The sequence below is a fragment of the Thermobia domestica genome, chromosome 2, assembly GCF_964235325.1.
Source record: "Thermobia domestica chromosome 2, izTheDome1.hap1.1, whole genome shotgun sequence".
Lineage (NCBI taxonomy): Eukaryota > Metazoa > Arthropoda > Insecta > Zygentoma > Lepismatidae > Thermobia > Thermobia domestica.
Window position 1 is genome coordinate 228,381,609 of NC_137455.1, and position 21,053 is coordinate 228,402,661.

A 21,053-nucleotide genomic window follows, 5' to 3' on the forward strand; every position below is an offset into this window, starting at 1 on the left:
ATGGGTGTAACACAAATTAAACAATGGTTCAACCGATTCAAAGATAGCCGCACATCAGTCGAGAGTGAGCAGCGTAGCGGCAGGCCCCAAACTGCTCGGAATGCAGCTGTTGTTGAGCGGGTGCGAAATTTGGTGATGGCAGATCGCCGTTTGACAGTGCGGGAGATTGCAGAAGATGTTGGAGTGAGTAAAGATTCTGCACATGCAATTTTGCGTGACGATTTGAACATGAAACGAGTGGCCGCTAAATTTGTACCCAAGTTGTTGTCTCAAGAACAAAAAGACACCCGTTTTGACGTTACACAGGACCTTCTGGACACCACCAACACTGATCCTGGGTATCTGAATTCCGTGATAACTGGAGATGAGTCATGGGTGTACGGGTACGACCCAGAAACAAAACAACAATCGTCTCAATGGAAGCATCCCGATTCTCCAAGGCCGAAGAAAGCGCGGCAGGTGCGAAGCAAAATCAAGGTGTTGCTAACTGTTTTCTTCGATGCCCGTGGAATTGTGCATCACGAGTACGCACCGGAAGGACAAACAGTGACAAAGGAGTACTATCAAGATGTTCTCAGGCGACTCCGTGACGCAGTCCGGCGCAAAAGACCAGACATGTGGATAGCGAAGAACTGGCCCGTCCATCATGACAACGCCCCAGCACATTCATCCCAATTGATCCACACGTTCTTAGCCAAACATGGAATTACAACCGTTCGCCAACCTCCCTACTCTCCAGACCTGGCTCCTTGTGACTTCTGGTTGTTTCCAAAATTGAAGACGCCTCTGAAGGGATCCCGTTTTGAGAGTAGAGAAGACATAATGCGGAACACGACGACGGAGCTGAACAACATTCCAAAAGAAGACTTCCAGCGGTGTTTCCAGCAGTGGAAGGATCGGTGGGCTAAGTGTGTGGAAGCACAAGGGGCCTACTTTGAAGGGGATTAGGGTCCCAAATCTGTCAGGTATTCGCAACTATTTTTCTGGCCAAAGGTGGGATACTTTTTAGACAGCCCTCGTAGTTACGGTAAGCAGACTTAGCAGATGTAGGAAGCTTCTTAGTAAGTGGAACCAGTTCTGGCCTATTTCCGAATTTCTTCATCCCAGACATTATATTTAACTTAGCATTGAGAGTTCTCAAAGCCAACTTCATCACCTACTCTTAAAAAGAACATACAAGAAGCATAACACAAGACGAACATGATGAACTCCCCCCCCCCCCCCCCCACACACACAACGTTGAGCGGAGAGCGTTAAATATTACGAGAGAAAACTAAAAGACTATTACGATAGAAGAAAGAATAGACACAGAAGGGTTCTCAACCCCACGTTGAGAGCTTAAGGCCTTGTCTAACGTTTTGAGCTGAGATCATCAATCCCTATATAATAACATGGTGAAGTTCTTTCCAAAATATTATAAAAACTATTTGTCTTATGCAGTTCAAACTTTCTCCAGATGTTAACCTACCCCAATATTACATGTTCACTTTTTTATTTTTAATCTAGCTCCTATAGTTCATTAATATTACATTTTAAAAGTAAATCTGACAGCGCTGGAAATAATATAAAAATAAACACAAATTCAGGTATTGGAGAATCGCCAGGGTTTCTTTTCCTGCTCGTGAAGTTGCTGATACAATCTCTCCTGATTCATTCACACAATTGTTCCTCACTGATCTTCAAAAAGTTGGTAGGGGAGGATAACAAGTTACGAAATGAGAAAAGATTGTTCATCTAATAATGTGGAGAGTGTGTATCTTTGAAGTTATGTTAGTTGATAATCTGATCATATGGTTCGGAAGAAGAAAGGGTTGCAGAAGGCAAGACTGGCTGCTGTCAGAAATGAGACAACCTTACCTGCTTATACATCTTTTTACTTGTATTTTATAACAAGCCTTGTCAAACAGGATGCACTTTCTCTATTTTCATTTTTCGACCATTTGTCTTGATTTTTGCGCGGTGAAAACGATGACACAACAGAGGAAACCCAAAACTAAAAGCATTATTATCAATATTTTGCTTTTCAAAATAAGGAATGTAACTTTAAAAAATAAAACTTATAACTTTAAAAGAAATATCTGGGAAGATGAAAGAACAAATCATGGAATTTCAGGCGTGTGCCTAACAGTAATATACAAAATAAATAAATAAATAAATATTACAATATTTCTGCGGATCTAGATCATTTGGACCCGACATTGGCATTCCAAGGATAAGCAAGTGAAATATTTTTTCACTTGATTTTGACTGAAAACCTTATTTACAGAATTGATTGAAAAATTCGGGGGAAAACAACGATAACTCCAATTTTAAAACCGCGTGAGTTGGTTACAGGATTACAGAAAACAATATTAACACTCATGTGAGCTGAATTGCTGAAAGAATTCAAGATTTGAAAAAAAAAAAGAAAAAAAAAAGTATACTGAATATGCTGTTGTTTCAAACTTGAACTCTTTCGACGCTCATATGAGTGTTATTATTGTTTCCCCCCAAAACTCTTCAATTTTATATATATATATATATATATATATGTGTATGTACAGGATGATTTAATAAGAACGTACCAGGCCTATATCACAGCTAATATTGCACGTAGAGCCTTCAAACAAAAAATTGCATCACCAAATCGTATGTGTAGAATGCATTAAAAATAGTAGCGAGACCAGTGGCGTCTCGTGAAGACCTTCAACGGGGGGCAACTTCAAAATTTGAAATAGAAAGTGGTATAACTGTTGGAATCGTTCGAAAGGACATTAAATGTCATGCAACTTTTAGAGGACAAACTTTGTCATATCCTTTCCCAGTTATCCCATAAAATATTCACTATACACTTGGAAAATAATAATATTTATAATAAATAAATGACAAGATAGAACATAATAAGTGATTTTATTAATTTTGAAAGAGGAAAGGAAAGATATTTAAGCAGTTAGTTCCCGGCTTATTAATATAACACTTGCGTCCGTCGAGGAGAAATCTTCACAGTTCGTTCATCATGTAATTTAATTAGATAAAAGTGCAGAACAAGAATGGAGTACCACTTTATTTATTTATTTATTTATTTATTTATTTATTGGAAAATTTACGTGTAAAATCTGTTAATTCAGAAACGAAGAATTTATTTATGTAGGCGAATAACGTGTAACTCATGTAACTGAGATACAGCGCTAAACAGTTTGCCCTATCACCATGATATTGTTCTGTGAACAATGCAATGAACATAAATATTTAGTAATATTATGAAGGTTAATTTACATTTATGCACTACTAATTATAACAAATATATTCTGATCAGTGGCATACTTAGGGAGGCTATCGAACTTGAAGCCCCCCCCCCTGAAATAATTTCATTATTATTTTTTTGCATTATACGGAAAACCCAAATGCATCTTACTGATTCTCAAGCCCCAACTCCCCCGAAACAAGATCCTAAATTTGCCACCGGTTTTGATAATATTTGAATTAGTATTATAAGCAGTAATACTATATAGGAAGTTCAAACCTGAATTATCACAGAAATAAGAACACGTAAGATCTTAACTGCAGTCGTATTGTCGAACGAAGTTTCAAAGGGTTGACCTCTTGAATGAAAATGTCATAGATACTTGTTAATTTGCATTTGAAACTAACATCTCTACAAGTGCATTGGCAGTTTATACTGGAAAATATTTCACTGTGGCGCAAGAAAACAAAAACTGGATATTGTATCTTTTTACCTTTTTAAATTCGAGACGAGGCAAGAAACACAATTACCGTCTTGTTTTCGAGACGAGAAATTCCTCGAGTCCTGTGGGCAACACTAATTGACCCAAGTCTTGGATCTCAAACTCTATTTTAGTGTCACATGATTCATATGTAAAAACGACTACAAATTGATAAAATGATGGTACGAAAACAATGAAGAGCATTTATCTACGTTTAAAATATACAAGTCATTACACACTTTACTCCAATAATAAGTATGCGGTACCAAACCTTTCATTAGCGATTTCTTCTGTATAGAATGTTTAAAATATATATTTAACTTATTCACTGAACAGTTGAAAAATAATTATTGTTATAAATATATGACAAGACAAAACATAATAAGTGATAAGTGATTTTATTAATTTTTAAAAGAGGAAAAGAAAGATAGGTAAACAGTTAGTCGGCGGCTTATTAATATAACACTTGCGTCGAAAAAGTTTCTTCACAGTTCATACTCAAAATGTGCTTACCTACCACAAAGCACACTTGGCGCGAGTTGGGATCGAACCGGGGACCCCATACACCAGAGGTGAGCACACTACCACTGAGCCACCGCTGGCCCCATTATTCTTTAGGACATAATACTTATGTAAAAGAATTCTTGAAATTCCCATATTCTTAATCTGGGCGAAAATAGATTTGATGAATAATATTGCTTCTACCTGGGTTTATTAGACTTCCAAACTATTCTATGCATAAGTATCGGAAGTCTAATAGAACGGATATGTCCGTCTGTCTGTTAACAGGTATCAGACTAAAAGCGGCAAGAGATATCGAGAAGCGTTTTCCGGAATCGATTTAGCGTCCTAAGACTAGGTTCCACCTCCTCCGTCAATCTCCTATATAAATCGGAAGTGATAGAGATCGACCACCTACGGGCCATAAATCAAAAACTATATAGCTGGCGATAAGCGGTTTTAGGGAATTGATTCAACGTCTCTACAAAATATACCATCTCCACCCCTATTTCTCTATTGAAATCCGGAACTGGTAGAAATTTACTACTATTTCCGGTTTCAATATTGCTTTTCATAGAGCAAAAACGATACGATATATCGAAAAGCAGTTCTAGGTCATTTTCTCCTTACACATATATTAACTCTTTTGCAGTTCGCCATACAACAGAACATCCTTTTTGATCTCTATGTAAACGTTTGTCAGTTGATGCGACAAATAAGCTAGTTTACTCTACACTATACAATTCGAAATTACTTTTATAAGATGAACACTTCCCTCACTTGAAAGCAACATAGACAGATTTTGTGAAACTATTGTACGTCGTTAGCTCCAATATGCCTCTACAGGTAACAATTCGCGGAGATGTTGAATCAATGAAATCTTTAAGATCTAGGAAGAAAGAAGAAACACTTTGCTCTTATCTGCTGTCAATCTGCATTCCATCGGTTTCTTTATCTCCGGATACAACCCAAAGTTCGCGCACGTGACCTAGCGGGAGGCAGAGAATGAAAGAAACCTACCTGGTTAGCCTCCTATCTGCTGTTTTGCGTTGTTGCCAAATGTAGAGCCGTATTTTAAACAGCTTTTAAATGGAATAAAATTAATTTTTAATTAGCGCGCTTTAATATTACCATAGCAAGAAAAAGTAAAAGTGAACATGGAATATTAATACTAACAAACATTTGACCGAATTTTGAAATGTATAAAGTAAATAGTTTTCATAATATTTTGGAAAGAAATATGCCATGTTATTATATAGGGAAATCTCAACGCATTCCAAGTGTTGGACACAGCCTTAAGCATCCACCAACCATCCACTGTGCTCTAGAAAGAAGAAAAGCTGACTGTTTCACATGTGGCAGCAAGTACTGAAGCTTTCAGAAGAGTAATGAGTAACAAGTTTCTGCTTTCTTCCATTTATTTTTAGAGCTCCTTCGTGGCTAAGCGGTAAGTGTACGTGCCTTTGGCGTGGGAGACCCGGATTCGATTCCCAGCGGGAGCTCATGTGGTTTGGATTCCACGTTAATCAGTAGGTTCACGTCTTATAAAGCGTTGCTGCTGAAAGGGACGTTAAAATCAACTCAACTCTACTCCATTTATTTTTATATTTTTCTTAGAAAACTCCCAATGCTAAAGATAAATCACACGTAAAAGTCACTTTACCTCTCAAAAAAGTAACTTTTAGTGACAAATTTGAAAAAAAAAAAAAGTAACTTCTAATGACCAACTTGAAACAAAGTAACTTTTAGTAATAAAAAAAAAATGACTCGCTATGAGCCCTGTTATTATAATAATTAAACAACGAATTTTCGAAGTTCAGTGGAACTTGGTCCCTTTTACGAGCTTATACTTTGCAAATTCACCCGCAACCAATTCGAATTATGCGGATGGCCTAAAGAAAAAATAGGCTAAGTCTTGTCTAAATCAAATGATCTTCACGTTGTTTTCCCTATAGCAAAAATTTGTTTTGTATGTATATGTGCAAAGGGTGAGTGTTTTAGCTTTCACCTCTTATTCTTGATAGAGTTAAATCCCAAACAATGGGATTATTAGTTGAAACTATACACCAATTTTCATTAAAATGAAACAAAAATAATTAAAAGATACTTGTGGAACAGGCAAACGGCCGCACACACGCACAAATGTCAGTTGAGTCAAATTGTTGCGCTAGTTTCAACTTCAAATAATGGTGTCGTGCATTATAGAAGTGAGAAGGTTTTTTTCATCGCCTTATCTTGAATCAATTTCACTACGTTTCATAAAAATGCTATTTGTTTAAATACGTCTTCGCGGAACAGTTTTAAAATCAGGGAGGGATAATTAACTCCCTCGTTATTGACTGATTTCAGCCCCAAGCACTAGAATTGTGGGAAAGGCTTATGCAACATATACTTCATATTGTACCAGCATCTAATCACTTTTACGAAAGCTTTCTAGGATCATATTTTCTAAAGCACATGGAGGGAGTTAAATTCATTCCATCACACTCGATTGATTCTATACTGAAACGTTGAGGATGGCTGGAAAGCCTCAGACACTATTGGGGTTAATTGGGATAACCTAAAGAAAGTATGGACTTTTTCTTTAAATAACATAGATACCAGAAAATGGGTGTTTATACATGAAAACTTCCAACATGGGTTGAAGTTTTAACTTCTTTTACTCCTTTTTTTATTATTCTTCTTCTTCTTGCAACGTCAAACATTAAAATTATTTTGAAAGATTAGAGGAAGGCATATATCAAGTTTCATTAAAATCGGATATGTTTTACAAGAGTTCTGGTGAAGCAGACAGACCAACGGACAGAGACATACATGTTGGATGAGTTTAATTCTAGAAACTAGCTATCCTCGTTTAAATTACGTATATATTTAGTTTTGGATGTAATAATCTTATATTATTGATAGTAACCAATTCTAGAGCAACCTTACTTTTAGTTTAAAATGATATTTATTCAATTACATTATCTTACAAAAAATCTACGAGGATGACACTAGATCTTATTATATTTTATAGAATTCCTTCAACGTAACAAACATGTGAGCTGAGTTGATTTTGAGTTTAACGTCCGGTTCAGCAGCGAGGCTATATGAGACGTGGACCTACTATTAACGTGGAATCCGAACCACATGAGCTCCCGCCTGGAATCGAACCCGGGTCTCCCACGCCAAAGGCGTGTACGCTAACCGCTTAGCCACGGAGGAACTCACGTAACAAACAAATATGAAAGAAAGAAAGAAAGAAAAGTAAGTTTGGTGAAGAACCGAACATGGATTGTTTGATTAATGGGCAAGGACGATATTCACTACACCACTTATTCACATGCGTTATTTTTTCATTAAACTTTAAATACTGAAGTGTTATATTTATATATATATATATATATATATATATATATATATATATATATATATATATATATATAGATATAGATATATATATATATTGTGTAGAACTTAACATATAAGAGGTTTGCTGTTTTCTTAGCTTATTATGTGCTGCCTAACCCGCTTTAGTAAATGTAATATACATTTTGTTAGTTTAACAAGATTCACTGTCTTCAATGTTGAAATACGATCATTTAAACGAGGAAGTGAACTGATTTTCTCAAACCTTCCATTGCTATAAGGGGCAAAAAATAATTTTTCGTGAAAAATATGGATTTTATTCTGGGAGAGATAATAACATGTTTCCTGTTATTCTGTGGCTCACTGGATCCGTACAGAGCTCCTATCCACACAACTAGTGTTCGAATCTTCCTCAATCTTTTTTGATCACAATTTTAGGTGTGATTTAACATTCTACATTTTTTCTCGTCATGTAACGAGAATGAAGTAGGATTTTACAAACACAAAGACCATTTAGATGTTTTTAGTAATAAAAGATATGAATAGGTTTGCAACTGACAGCTAAATGAGTTCTCTTCAAGTATACTCCACAAACAAGTATGATTAACGAGATGGGTTTCACTCATTTTGGGTGTGATCAGCACATTGGCTTCCATCATCTTTATTTTTAGAAGTAAATATAGCTAAAATCATGTTTTCTTTAGAAAACAAATGTTCATCTTAAGTTCTAAACAAAACAGAGAACATAGTTCAAAATAACACTATGCCATTACATAAATACAAAAATGAATACATTTATACTTGAAAATGTCGAAGATAATATGACAACTATTATAAACAATTCTATACTAGAATTAAGCAATGGCTCATAATAAAATAAACTGCAATAAAATACAGAGTATTTGAAGTAGGCAAAAATATTTGCCATTGTATGCTCAAATACAAGTTTCTTGAATAGATAGGGACACTTCGCCTTGAAATATACATCTTGAATTTGATTCTCGATAGAATCTGAAATATGTTAAGAACTTTAAACCTCGAAGACCGCAAGACAAGTTTCACGTCCCATGGTTATAATACTGTCGTTATAAACTGACTGAACTAGCGATAAATCCAGGGAGTGGCTCACTGAAGGAGCTCTTGTTTCTCGACATTTTATATAAATCAACATATCTAACGCTGGATTTTTGTTCAAGAGATATTGTGTCCTTGGCGTATATTTCAGGGAGAACATGTAACGTCAACATTTCATTAGCAAATGTAGCAACTGATCTAATTGAGTAATGTCAAAAATAGTCTGCTTTGCTTGCTAGAACCTATTTTTGGGGAAGTTTCTACATAATTTTTTTTTAGGTATTTGAATACTTCACACGGTTTTACAGAATGCTTGACATTATACATATATGTTTGTCCTGTTTGGTACGAAAAATGGTTTATTATGAAGAAAATGGTCTGCAGAGCTCTTTCTAGAATGTGTTATTAGTTGTTGTAGTTGATTTGATTTTAGCTCCAATTCAGCAGTGAAGCTATATGAGACATGGACTTACAACTTAATATGGGATTCGAAACACACGAGATCTCGCCGAGAATCGAACTCCCGTTTTAGAAAAAAAAAAAAAAAAGTATCTGACCCAGTCAGTTCTTACTCGTTGGGGTTAGAACAGACCCTATTATTATACTGGTATTGGAAAGCAGTGATGAAACTGGTTACAAATTGCATGACCTGGAAGCATTCACACTCGTGTCCCGGTATGACCGGAACAGACCTGGAGACGACGAAACATCGTCATACACAAGGCGAATTTGTATATGATTTCTGCTAGTCAAGTGGCTAGCGCGTGCGTTTTCTGTTCTTGTAGTCTCGTGTTCGATTCCCGTTAAGGGTCAATTAAAATTTTACTTTAACTAGAATTTAATTTCATTAATCATCCGTCTCCCTTAGCCTAAAGGACTTAAACGTTGAGAAAAGTATATGGGAAAAAATGTCAAAGACTACACATGCAAAAGTCAGGTCCCAGTGTTTTGTAAGCTATCGACAAAATAATAAAAAGACAAGAAAGAAAATCTCTTGAGAACTGAAACTGAACAATGTTTTAGCATTCATTCTTAATTTGTTACTAGCGTGACACATTAAATGCAATGTAATATATAAATATTACACACAAAATTCGCTACCTGACTGTTAATAACATGGAAAATGCTAGGTATTCTTAAACATTAAACATAACACCTCATTTTTTATATCAATAAATAACTTAAATAAATAAATAGCAAGACAATAATAAGTAATAATATCATTAATCTAAATCTATATAGTATATAAATTAAAAATACGTTGTCTATCATACGAAAAATGTCTGAATCGTTTGAAATGAATTTTATTAACATAGTTAACACCTGCCTCGGACTGGGTTGTTGTCACGACATTTTTATTAAATTGCGTATCCTAACAGATTTATGCCAAAAATAGAATACCTAACGTTTCTGAAATGAAACTTGATATATATAAAATCTTATTTAAAACGAGTGTGCACGTGTCCGACCGTGTTTAGAAATTTCGGTGAGCAATTTCTATCATTTTTGCTCAATATTTAAGAATGACATTGAGGTTCTGTCTTTTGTCAATACAGCAAAACGAATGAAGTACTTGAAATTATCTTTTTAATATACTGTATATAGCATTTGGTCCAGTTGGGTTGCTATAATTCATTAACACACACATAAGAGGAAGAGATGGACATAAACACCTCACTTTAAAATATGTGAGCCTATCTTCCGTTGTCTTTAAAAATCAGCTTTTGAGAGGAAAGGGGGGCAAGTTCTAAATACGAGGTCAATATATAAAAGTGACATCGTGATTGTCTGTCCAATCATCATGGGATCATTCTCTAAATAGTGTGCAAGTTCGCCAGCGGGCGCCAGGTGACCAGTTTTTACAAGGGCAAAGCAGAGTTCGGTAAATGAAATTCGGGACCATCCTTCGCGAAGAAGTAGTGCACATTGAAAGTATTAATATACAAACTGGGAGAGCACAATAGCCAGAAATAGTGGAAAAAAAGCGTTTTAAAGATTCCGACTCTCGCATACATGATACAACGCGTAAAGTTATTAAGTGACGGCGTGGCAAAGTTAGGAGCATCTACGACCACCGTGCAAAACGTCCCGGGTTGGATTGCCGCTCGAGTAAACTTGTTTTGTTTTTTGCTTTAACCAATCAAATAACCATAAAATGTTAATTCAACATATGCCTGTAATGCATAAAACAATAGAAATGTTCAAATCAGTTGTAAAATCTTTCAATGTTCCATGTTAACTAGCAATAAATGTAACTTATTTCGCGTTGTATTCTGATATCACGAGTTATATTATGGTTAGCACAGTCTTTGTGTAAAAAATGTTCTTGACACTTCGTGTCTATATCTGTGGACAGTGTGCGAATTACAAGGGGATGAGGGAGAAATTCCCTTTAGTAATACTGGATGTATGCTATAACCAGCGGCGTCATTTCAGACTTCGCTTGAGGGGGGGGGGGGGGCGCAAGAGCACCACCGATATAAGACTTTCACGTTTTGCATTAATTTATTAGTAGACAATCAATTAATATATACCTATTCCTCAAAATCTTGAGGGGCAATTGCCCCCTCCTGTTCTCCCTAAATGACGACTCTTGCTACAACTGTCATAGTTTGCCATGCTAGTGTCATCTGAAGCACAATGCATCCCCCTTGAAAAAGCCCGGTCAATTCGCACACTGTTCACAGATATAGACACGAAGCGTCAAGAACTTTTTTTTACACAAGACTGTGCTAACCATAATATAACCCGTGGCATCAATATACAACGCGGAATAGGTTACATTTTATTCCTAGCTAACATGGAATATTCAGTTTTTACAACTGATTTGAACATTTCTATTGTTTTATGTATTATAAACATATGATGAATTAATATTTTACTTGTAGTTGCAATGGCTACTTTATTGGTTAAAGCCACACACAAAACAATTGACTCGAGGAGGAATAGAACCAAGGACCCTTTGCACGGGAGTCGCGGATCCTCCTAACTACTACGCCGTGACTTAATAACTTAACATGTCGTGTCATACATGCGGTGAGTTGGCATCTTTAAGATGCTTTTCCCCCACTATTTCTGGCTGTCGCGCTCTTCCAGTTTGTAATATTGACACTTTAAATGTGCACTACTGCCTCGCGAAGGATGGCCCCGAAGTTCATTTACCAACTGCTTTCCCCTTGTTAGTTAACTCTGGCCGGGCTTTTCTCATGTTACTTTCATACAATAAATGTTCTAAACGAGAAAAGATATACCTAGTAATATCATAAATACATAAGTTTGGAGTGGCGCTGTAGGCATCCGGAGTGGCATAGTGCTGCCATCTGTGTATAAAGCGGAAGATGCATGTAGTGTGTGCTTGACTGTTCATCACATACGCTGATATTGTACTGAGTTCTGATGGAGTGGGGCGATTACGAAAATCGTGTAGCAGTAATTGCACTACATAAGGTCGGGAAGACAGCAAGTGAGATTTTCCTCTTACAAATCAGCAAGAGATTCGTGTATCGCGCCATACAGCGGTACACCGAGACTGGAACGGCAGCTCACCGCGCAAGGAGTGGAAGAACACGAACGATACGAACCCCGCAGGTCCAGAAAGCAGTCGGAACAAAAATTCGAAGAAATCTTGTTCGAACACAAAGTGCTGAGATGAACATCAGCAAAAATTCCATGTCTCGTGTGCTCAGGAGTGACCTACATCTACGGGCGTATAAGAGGCGGACTGGTAACTTTCTGACCCAAACATTAATGTCGCAGAGGGTCCTTAAATCAAAGAGACTGTTGCGGTGTTACGCCAGCAATCTGCACAGAAGGATTCTGTTCACTGACGAAGAGGTGTTCACAATTAAGCAGGCATACAACGCCCAAAATGACCGTGTGTATGCCATGTCATTTACTGTACCTGCTGAGGCAGATCCATGGGTTTAGAGGGCACATCATCCTGTCTCAGTGATGGTTGGTGGGGAATGAGCTACTCAGGCACAATCCAGCTGCATTTTTGTGAAGGTGGTGTTAAAACATCTGCCAAGGTGTACCAGGACAGTGCTAACACCTATAGTGAAACCACTGTCTGCTACCATGTTCCCTGGAGAAAGGTGAACCTTCCAGCAGGATTAAACTCCAGACCACAAAGCGAAAACAACCCAGGACTGGCTGGCTCGGAACGTCCCCGACTTCATTTCTACCGTTGATTGGCCTTCTAGCAGCCCGGACCTTAACCCGTTGGACTACAAACTTTATAGGCAATCCTTCAAGCAAAGTTCGGCCATAAACGGCATCCATCTGTCGACAGTCTAAAACAATCCTTGACCCGATCAGTGAACAATTTTCCCATGGACGTGGTGCGTAATGCCACTGACCAGTGGCCGGACAGACTTCGTGCCTGCATCAAGGCCAAGGGGGAACAGCTGGAAAAATGATTCGTGCGTCAGGTGTACAACATATCAATGTAAAACATGACCAAAATAAATTGCCTTGGTGTTAATACTTTCTGTGTTATTTACATTCAAACTTGTGACAGTATGATATAACGAGATATACTCCAAAAAAGATATGTTAAATACATACTCCAAAAAAGAGAGTTTCTGGCGACTCTCTCCTCATAGGAAGATGAAACTCGGCATTTAAACTCCTCCTTACAAATCTGTGACCACATGGTCCATCGTTCTCAGAAATTGCAACTCTAGCAAAAAAAAAAGCAAGGCAATTGCTACAATATCTTAATTTCTCATTTTGTGTTCATACATTGGCCAAAGTGAGTACACTCTGTAAAAAAAAAAGCGACACCTCAATTTTCACGGTAACTTATACAGGAAAACCTAGTTGCAGCCTACTAGAGAAGGAATAGAAGGAAATAAAGAGTGAGAAAGTTAATTTGCGTTATCTGTGACACATGTGGTGTACAATCGCGCTCCCAATTTTTTGTGTATCAGCAATATTCTCGCCCGATTGCACTGAGAGCGCCTCGCAAGTTTTTGCATTGAGAATTCTGCATTGCACTTGTGATGTGTAGGCCCAGGTAAACAGTATTTTGTGATTGTTCTATCCTTCCTTATTGTTTGGACAGTGTCAAGTGGCATTATTTTTGTCCTGCAGCGTTGTTTCTGTGTGACATTGCTGCTAAATTTGGCCTATAAACAAGTAAGACGGATAAGAAAGTGATTTGTCGCCATATGAACAAGGCGCAATTCCAGTTTTGCACAGTTAGGGTAAGTCTCTCGGGGAGGTGGGTGGAATACTCAAAATCTACTATTCACAAGCAAAAACAGCATAACAAATTGTCCTTTCGTCATCAGTGCGATTGAGGAAAGAAACCATCACCCCGAACAAATCGCCAAATAAAATCAACAGCACTGTAGAATCAAGTAATGAGTTCCTGACAACTTGCTTCTGTAATTCGAGATGACCTTAGAACTGCAGTTACTTGTACGACTGTATTGTCTTGACTGTATCAAGAGGATATTACGAAGAAGAAACCGCGTAAGAAGTCGAAGCTGGCAAAAACACAGTGGGCATCGACACCTAGGTTTGTGAGCCGATATACACCCTGAACTTAGAACAACTGGAAGCACGTCGTTTTCTATGTTGAAAAGAAATTTAGAATAGTGAGAAATGATGATGATGTGAAATTGTTGATACGAACGAACGAGGAACTTGACAAGGATTGCTTTTCAGAGAGGCAAAAATTAAGTTACTAAATGATAGTATAGCCTTGCTTCACCGCTAAAGGCTACAGAATGATGGATATGTATGAAGGGTCAGTTGATGCACGAAAATATGTTCAAATTCTGGTGTGTGAAGTTCTTACAAGAGCTAAAGAATACTTTTCTGAAAAAAATATAGACTACTTCGTTTCCCAGGACGATGATGCTTCATGTCACCGAGCAAAAATGGTTAATATGTGGTTCAAGGATATAAGTATTCTGAGACTAGTGTGGCTTCCAAATTCACCTGACATGAATTCAAATGAAAATCCGTGAATCAATATGAGCAGAAGACTAAACAACAGCTATCTCAAATCAAATAGAACACGCGCAACAGATAATCTGGATGTTTCCATAAAATCGAGGTTTCATTTTGCAATAACCTAGTTACCAGCAAGCTTCGAGATTTGGTGCACTGCAGAAAGTCAATGGTTGACACACAAAATACTAGTTCGCTATATATTAACTCCAGATGTTTGTACATAATATATCTTGCTCTTGAGACATTCCATTTTTTGTTTTGTGCTATACTTCTTGGTCTTTTTTACTTTTACGTATAACTCTTTGTACAAACGATTTTGTTCAAAACACACATACCTACTTATATATGCATATAAATTCGGTATATTCATGATAACAACAGTAAACTTTAGCGCAGGTAGCGAGAACAGTCGACAGGTGAGGGCAGCGCTCACCCTGGTTTATATTTTCGTTTCAAAGCCGCCCTAGTGGGGTCACAGACTTGAGGCGCCGTCTAGCTGTCTCTTGATGTGTCTTGTGTGTGAGAGTCAAGTGTAACCTTTTCATTCTCTTCTGTTGGAGTAGTATTGGCCTTATAAATGTAACTATGAGTATTTTATGAGCGCCACGCTCACCTGTCAACCGACGGCGTGAGGGATTTTTTCGAGACCATGGACAATAGGAAGGAGCAGATTCAGCTACGGCTTGCGAAAAACAGAAGAAAACGGTACGATATGCTACCTGTCAAGTGCCAGTCTGTGGGAAACACACTGTCAGCATCTTCTGGAAGTGTAATGGGTGACATCAGTACAGTGATGAGACATGGAGTAGAACAGCGTCTTATTGAAATACATACTGTATGTATCAAGAGACTGTATGTATTGTAGAGTGTTTACAATAAGATATTTATATCTTTAATTTCATTAGAAATTTCCAACTCAAAATATAAATAGTATGAACATATGTTGAGCATATACTGAAAACTCGCTCTAATTATGTAAAGATTTTTTTTAGAAAATGTAATCCTTATGTGATAATGACAATAAAAATGTTATTCTATGCGACAATGATAATTAATTAATTGTATTATTTATGGGATAACAGAAATTGATTTCATAAAAACTTTGATAATAAAAATAGATATAACTTGTAATAAGAAATGGTTTTATATAAACGCATTATAATTTTATTTGCGATTTAATTTTAATAATAATAATAATAATAATAATAATAATAATAATAATAATAATAATAATAATAATAATAATACATCAGAAAATGTCTACATATGGAAATGTGTTCAAAATAAATTACATATAAAGTCATAAACAGCTATAGAAACGATTATATTGTAAGTGAGCGCCGCGCTCACCTGTCGACCGCTCGCGTCACAAATCAACACTCAACCGTTCCCGGGTTAAAGATGAATATGCATTATACTTAATATTATCAGGAATTCATGCAAAACATCATATTGGTTAATGTATCTTGTGAAAACCATATCGGAGCAAGTGCCGCTATTTTTTTCTTTACAGAGTGTAAGCATTTTAGCTGTTTCAAATAAGTCTAGAAGATATTTAGCAGTTAGATTCACTTGGATCTTTTTCATTTCACTTCGACTGATATGCTATTCTATTAGAGAAGAGGTATGAATATTTCACAAATAATATTTCCATAAACTTATTCTTCTCGTTCGAAGAATGAGCATTTCAACTAGTTCGTCTCTGACCTTTGAAAAAAGATTGCTCCAGCTTATATTTTTTTTTAAATTGTGTATTCTATGTTTTGATTTTTAGAATATTTACGGATCTCTTGAACCCGTATTAGGAACCTAGAAGCACAATTTTAGGAAGTTAAAAATCAAGTTTAATTATGGCTCACAATAGTTCAGTGAGCGATTAACTTTTATACGCAGATTTGTGACTTTAATCTATTTTGGGTAACGTGAAAATTGCTTCATTCATGGCTTGTAGATTAATAGAGACCTTTCACAGCTTACAAACCAATCATCTTTCCTCAAACTCATAGTTCTATGACTGATCAGTTGGTTCAATGGGAGTTAACTTCCCTTTCAGCACCAACACTATATGAGAAATGGTTCTACAACTTAACTTGGGTAAATGAACTCCCATCAGGAATCAATCTCTTGATAGAATTGATTCCATAAATGTCACATTCTTTTCATTCTCACGTGAGTATTCCCAAATAGAAAATGACCTTCCAGAATACATACTGCCCTTCCGTTCGGTATGAATACTAATTTATTAATAATATTCTCATTAAATAGTGAACATGATTTCTTTATTCAACATACTGAAACGTCTAATAATAAAAACAAAATATATATTATTTGGTCTAGGAATTAATTCGTGCGGGTGGACAAGAGATGGCGCAACGAACGGAGCGTCCCACAGTTCCGTGTATCCACACATGTGTTGCAAACCCCTGTCATCGCGTATCGTTCGCAGTATAGGGCAGTGGATTAAAGCGTCAACAACACCAGTTTGTAGTTAAGTGAAAATGGCGCAATTTGTGCCTGATAAAGTGTTTTTGCGGGGTGTTCTGCTGCATTACTTTAACATGCAGAAAAGTGCGACTGAAAGTCATCGTATTTTGGTGGAAGTGTATGGTGACCATGCTCTAGCTGAGCGAACGTGTCAGAAGTGGTTTGCACGGTTTAGAAGTGGTGATTTCAGCTTGGCAGACCAAGAGCGAGCTGGACAGCCAAAAAAATTTCAAGACGAAGAATTGACAGCATTGCTCGAGCAGGATTCGTGTCAAACGCAGGAACAACTTGCAGCAGCATTAGGCGTTGATCAAACAACAGTCTCCAAACGCTTGAAAGCCATGGGAATGATTCAAAAGATGTCACATTGGGTTCCGCATGAATTGAAAGACAGAGACGTTGAAAGACGAAAAACCATTTGCGAATTGCTGCTTCAATGACAGAGCAGAAAGGGGTTTCTGCATCGAATTATTACGGGTGATGAGAAGTGGATCCATTACGAGAACCCTAAACGAAAAAAGGCCTGGGTGAAACCAGGTGAACCAGGTCCATCACAACCAAAACGAGATATTCACTGTGCAAAGGTTATGCTGTGCATATGGTGGGATATGAAAGGTGTGGTGTACTATGAGCTGCTGCAACCGGGTGAAACTATGAATGGAGAACGTTATCGACGACAATTAATGCGTTTGAAGCAAGCTCTGGCCAGAACACGACCAGAATGGGAGAACAGACATGATAAACTTATTGTTCAATATGATAACGCTCGCCCACATGTCGCAAAACCGGTCAAAACCTATTTAGAAAATGTCGGATGGGAAGTTTTACCCCACCCGCCGTATTCACCAGACGTTGCTCCTTCGGACTACTACTTGTTCGATTGCATGAACAACGATTTGATTGGACAGCGGTTTTCTTCTTCAGAAGATATCGAAACATGGGTCTCTGACTGGATCGCTTCCAAGGATGAGGACTTCTTTCGCCACGGAATCCGTACATTGCCTGACAGATGGGCGAAAGTGGTGGCTAGCGATGGACAATATTTTTCTTAAGGTATTTATGTATTTTGTGTTTGTACTACAGCTTCAATGTGTGCGTACCAACCGCACGAATTAATTCCTAGACCAAATATAATAAAAACAAAAATATAATATTGTTTCTGTCCTCTTCTCTTTATGTTTTCACATAGACCAGTATTTCATTGATAACATCGTTTTTTTTTTCTTTTTTTTTTCTTAGAGCTCTAAGAATGGGGCGGCGTAAAGGCGACATCTCGAAAGCGTACACAGGAAGGAAATAAATCGGTGGAATGTAAATTCTGTCAAAAGACCTACAGAGTTAAAAATGTGGAGAAAATGTCAGCCCACATATTAAAATGCTATAGGTGTCCACAAGATGTAAAGAGAAAGCTCCTCCAAACTAGCAAGAAGCGTACATCTCTATTTAGTAAGCCTATTCAAAAGAAAGGGACAAATACAAATACTAGGCTGTCAAATTTATACCAATCTGTAAATTCTAGTACATTGTCACCAGGGTTTGCTCAAGTGGGCCCAGCCCAAAAAAACTCGGTGGGTTTTTTTCGGGTTGGACCCACCTGAAAAAAAAAAAAAACTTTAAAACCCACCTGGGTTTTAGACCTATTTGTTAGTATATTATTGGTACAACTAAGGTGATTACATTGTAAGTGATTTTCATCAGATTTTAGACTTTCCTTGGGCAAATTAGAGTCTTTCACGTTAAGGTAGACAACAACATTCAACATACTACCTTTATAAAGTTCTGAATGCACTGAATGATTTTTTTTTTTTTTTTTTAATTACCTTAGCTTGAGATAGTTATAGAACAAATTAATGAATGGATTATGCTGATAGCCTGTTTGAAGTAAAATAAACAATTTTGTACTTTAGAAAATATTTTCCGTTCCGTGAATACTGTGCTCTTCGACTCGGCGACATCGAGGGCGTTATCACTCATACGTTTGACGGGTTTAAGGTCATAGGTGCCGGTACTAATAGTACATATGTAAATACATTAGTAAAACTATTAGCATTATTTCTTACCTTTGATGTACACCACAAGTTTCTTCAACTAAAATTTGGTTTTCCAACAATAACAGTTTAATTCAGTCATCTGTTCATACTCTTTAAATAATTATTCTGTAGAATCAACACCAGCAATAGCGTAAACATTCTTGTCAAATTTAAGAAGCTTAATGCTCAGGGTTCCGAAGACTATGTAACGCTTACTATTTCAAGTGCTGATTTCAAATTTTCGTATTAGTGGAAGTTTTGATGTACACGCCGTAAAAGAAGTGCTCGCGATATTAAACGCAGAAGGATCGGAAATGAATACTTCAACAATAAAACTATATATATTTTACGCTTAAGCCTGTCATACGTCCGTTAAAAACAGGACAGACCCGAGTGTCCCGCGTCCCTGTAAATTTAGTAAGGACAGGGAAATGTCCCGTATTTTAACTCCGTTCCATTTCTGCTATCAATATCAGCTTATTCGAAAAGTGAAAAACAAAAACAAAACAAAAAAAAAAAATCTGACATGGGTTGGAAATCCTGTAATTAGTGAATAAACAGTACGCTGTTGCATGTAACAGTTTCGAGGAAGTTCTTACACCACCTTGTTTGTATATAAAGATGACTTTGAGTGTTTCTACATTTACAGACACAGGGAAGATGACTGACTTTTTCTCCAGCAACACATTAGATAAATTCACAAGAATTATAATCTTTTTAAGAGGCTAGGGGCACAGAAAGGAAATGAAATGAAATCTCTGAGTTTCACGTCCCACGGTTATGCCGGTTAAGCTAAGGAAGACGGTGATGATGAGTAATGAATGAAATGGTGGAATGAAGAAAGTGGGAGTTGGGATCGGAGAAGAAACGGGAGAACCCCGAGAAAACCCAAGCACAAGCTGTTTGTCCACCACAAAGATCACTTGGCGGGGGCTGGAATCGAACCCGGGACCCCAAGCACCAGAGGTGAACGCTCTACCACTGAGCCACCGCGGCGCTAGGGGCACAGAATTGTGCTTTGGTCCAGGTCTTAGAAAAATGTAAATCTGGTCCTGACAATTACACACGACACAGGGAGAAAAATCAGCTTTTCATCAGATTAAACTGACGAACGTAATTTTGGCAAATACAGCCATGTAAATAAATATTGCTAAACGCGCGAAGAATATTGAAGGTAGATTGTACCACTGATTTAAATAATTTGCATATTGTTTTCCTGTAAAGCATTTTTTATAGCACATCTTAAGTTTTTAGGCATCTCCAGTCTGTACAATTAATTGCAGGGTACGAACAATGAAAAGCAGCTGCTGCTTAGTGAACTTTCGCCTATTATATTCTTGAAAAAAAAAAATCTTTTAGTTTTAGTCTCACGGTTATGTCTGCTATGCTCAAGGTGACGGTGATGACGAGAAATGAATGAAATGACGGAATGAAGAAAGTGGGAGGAAACGTAAGAATCCCGAGAAAACCCACGCACAAGGTGTTTGTCCACCACAAAGCTCACTTGGCGCGAGCTGGAATCGAACTAGGGACCCCATGCACCAGAGGTGAACGCTCTACCACTGAGCCACCGCGGCCTATTATACTTTTGTTCATAACCAGACTACAGTTCATTGCATTGTGTTGGAAAGTTGAGGGGGGGAAGGGGGATCTGAGGTGTCCCGTATTCTCATGGAGAAAATATGGGAGGTTTATTTACGCTGGAAGATGTTAATTTCATATAAGACATTTTGAAACATTTGTTTATTTCATATAAGGTGCCTTCCATTTCAACTCAGGCAAAAAAAATTAAAATTGTACCATCACCATCTCAGATATTGTTGAAACTTTTTTTATAGCAACTAGACATGTTTTTAGGAGACCATATTTTTTTGTTTTGTCGAAAAAAATTTTCCCGCCAAGTAATGGGCCATCAAAGACGGAGAGCACAATTTACGAATTGTAAAAG

General features: G+C 37.2%; 1 protein-coding gene across 2 annotated transcripts in view; it reads right to left on the reverse strand.

The window, feature by feature from the left end:
• The window catches only part of LOC145678394 (uncharacterized), a 213,803-nt gene that overhangs the window by 171,606 nt on the left and 21,144 nt on the right, over nt 1-21,053 (reverse strand). The window contains exon 1 of one of the 2 annotated variants that reach the window (XM_081748475.1): nt 13,194-13,300. The exons of the other annotated variant lie outside the window; for it this stretch is intronic. The gene's annotated coding sequence lies outside the window, so the exon portion shown is untranslated. Of the gene's footprint in view, nt 1-13,193; nt 13,301-21,053 lie in introns of those variants that run through there. 2 annotated transcript variants of the gene reach the window in all.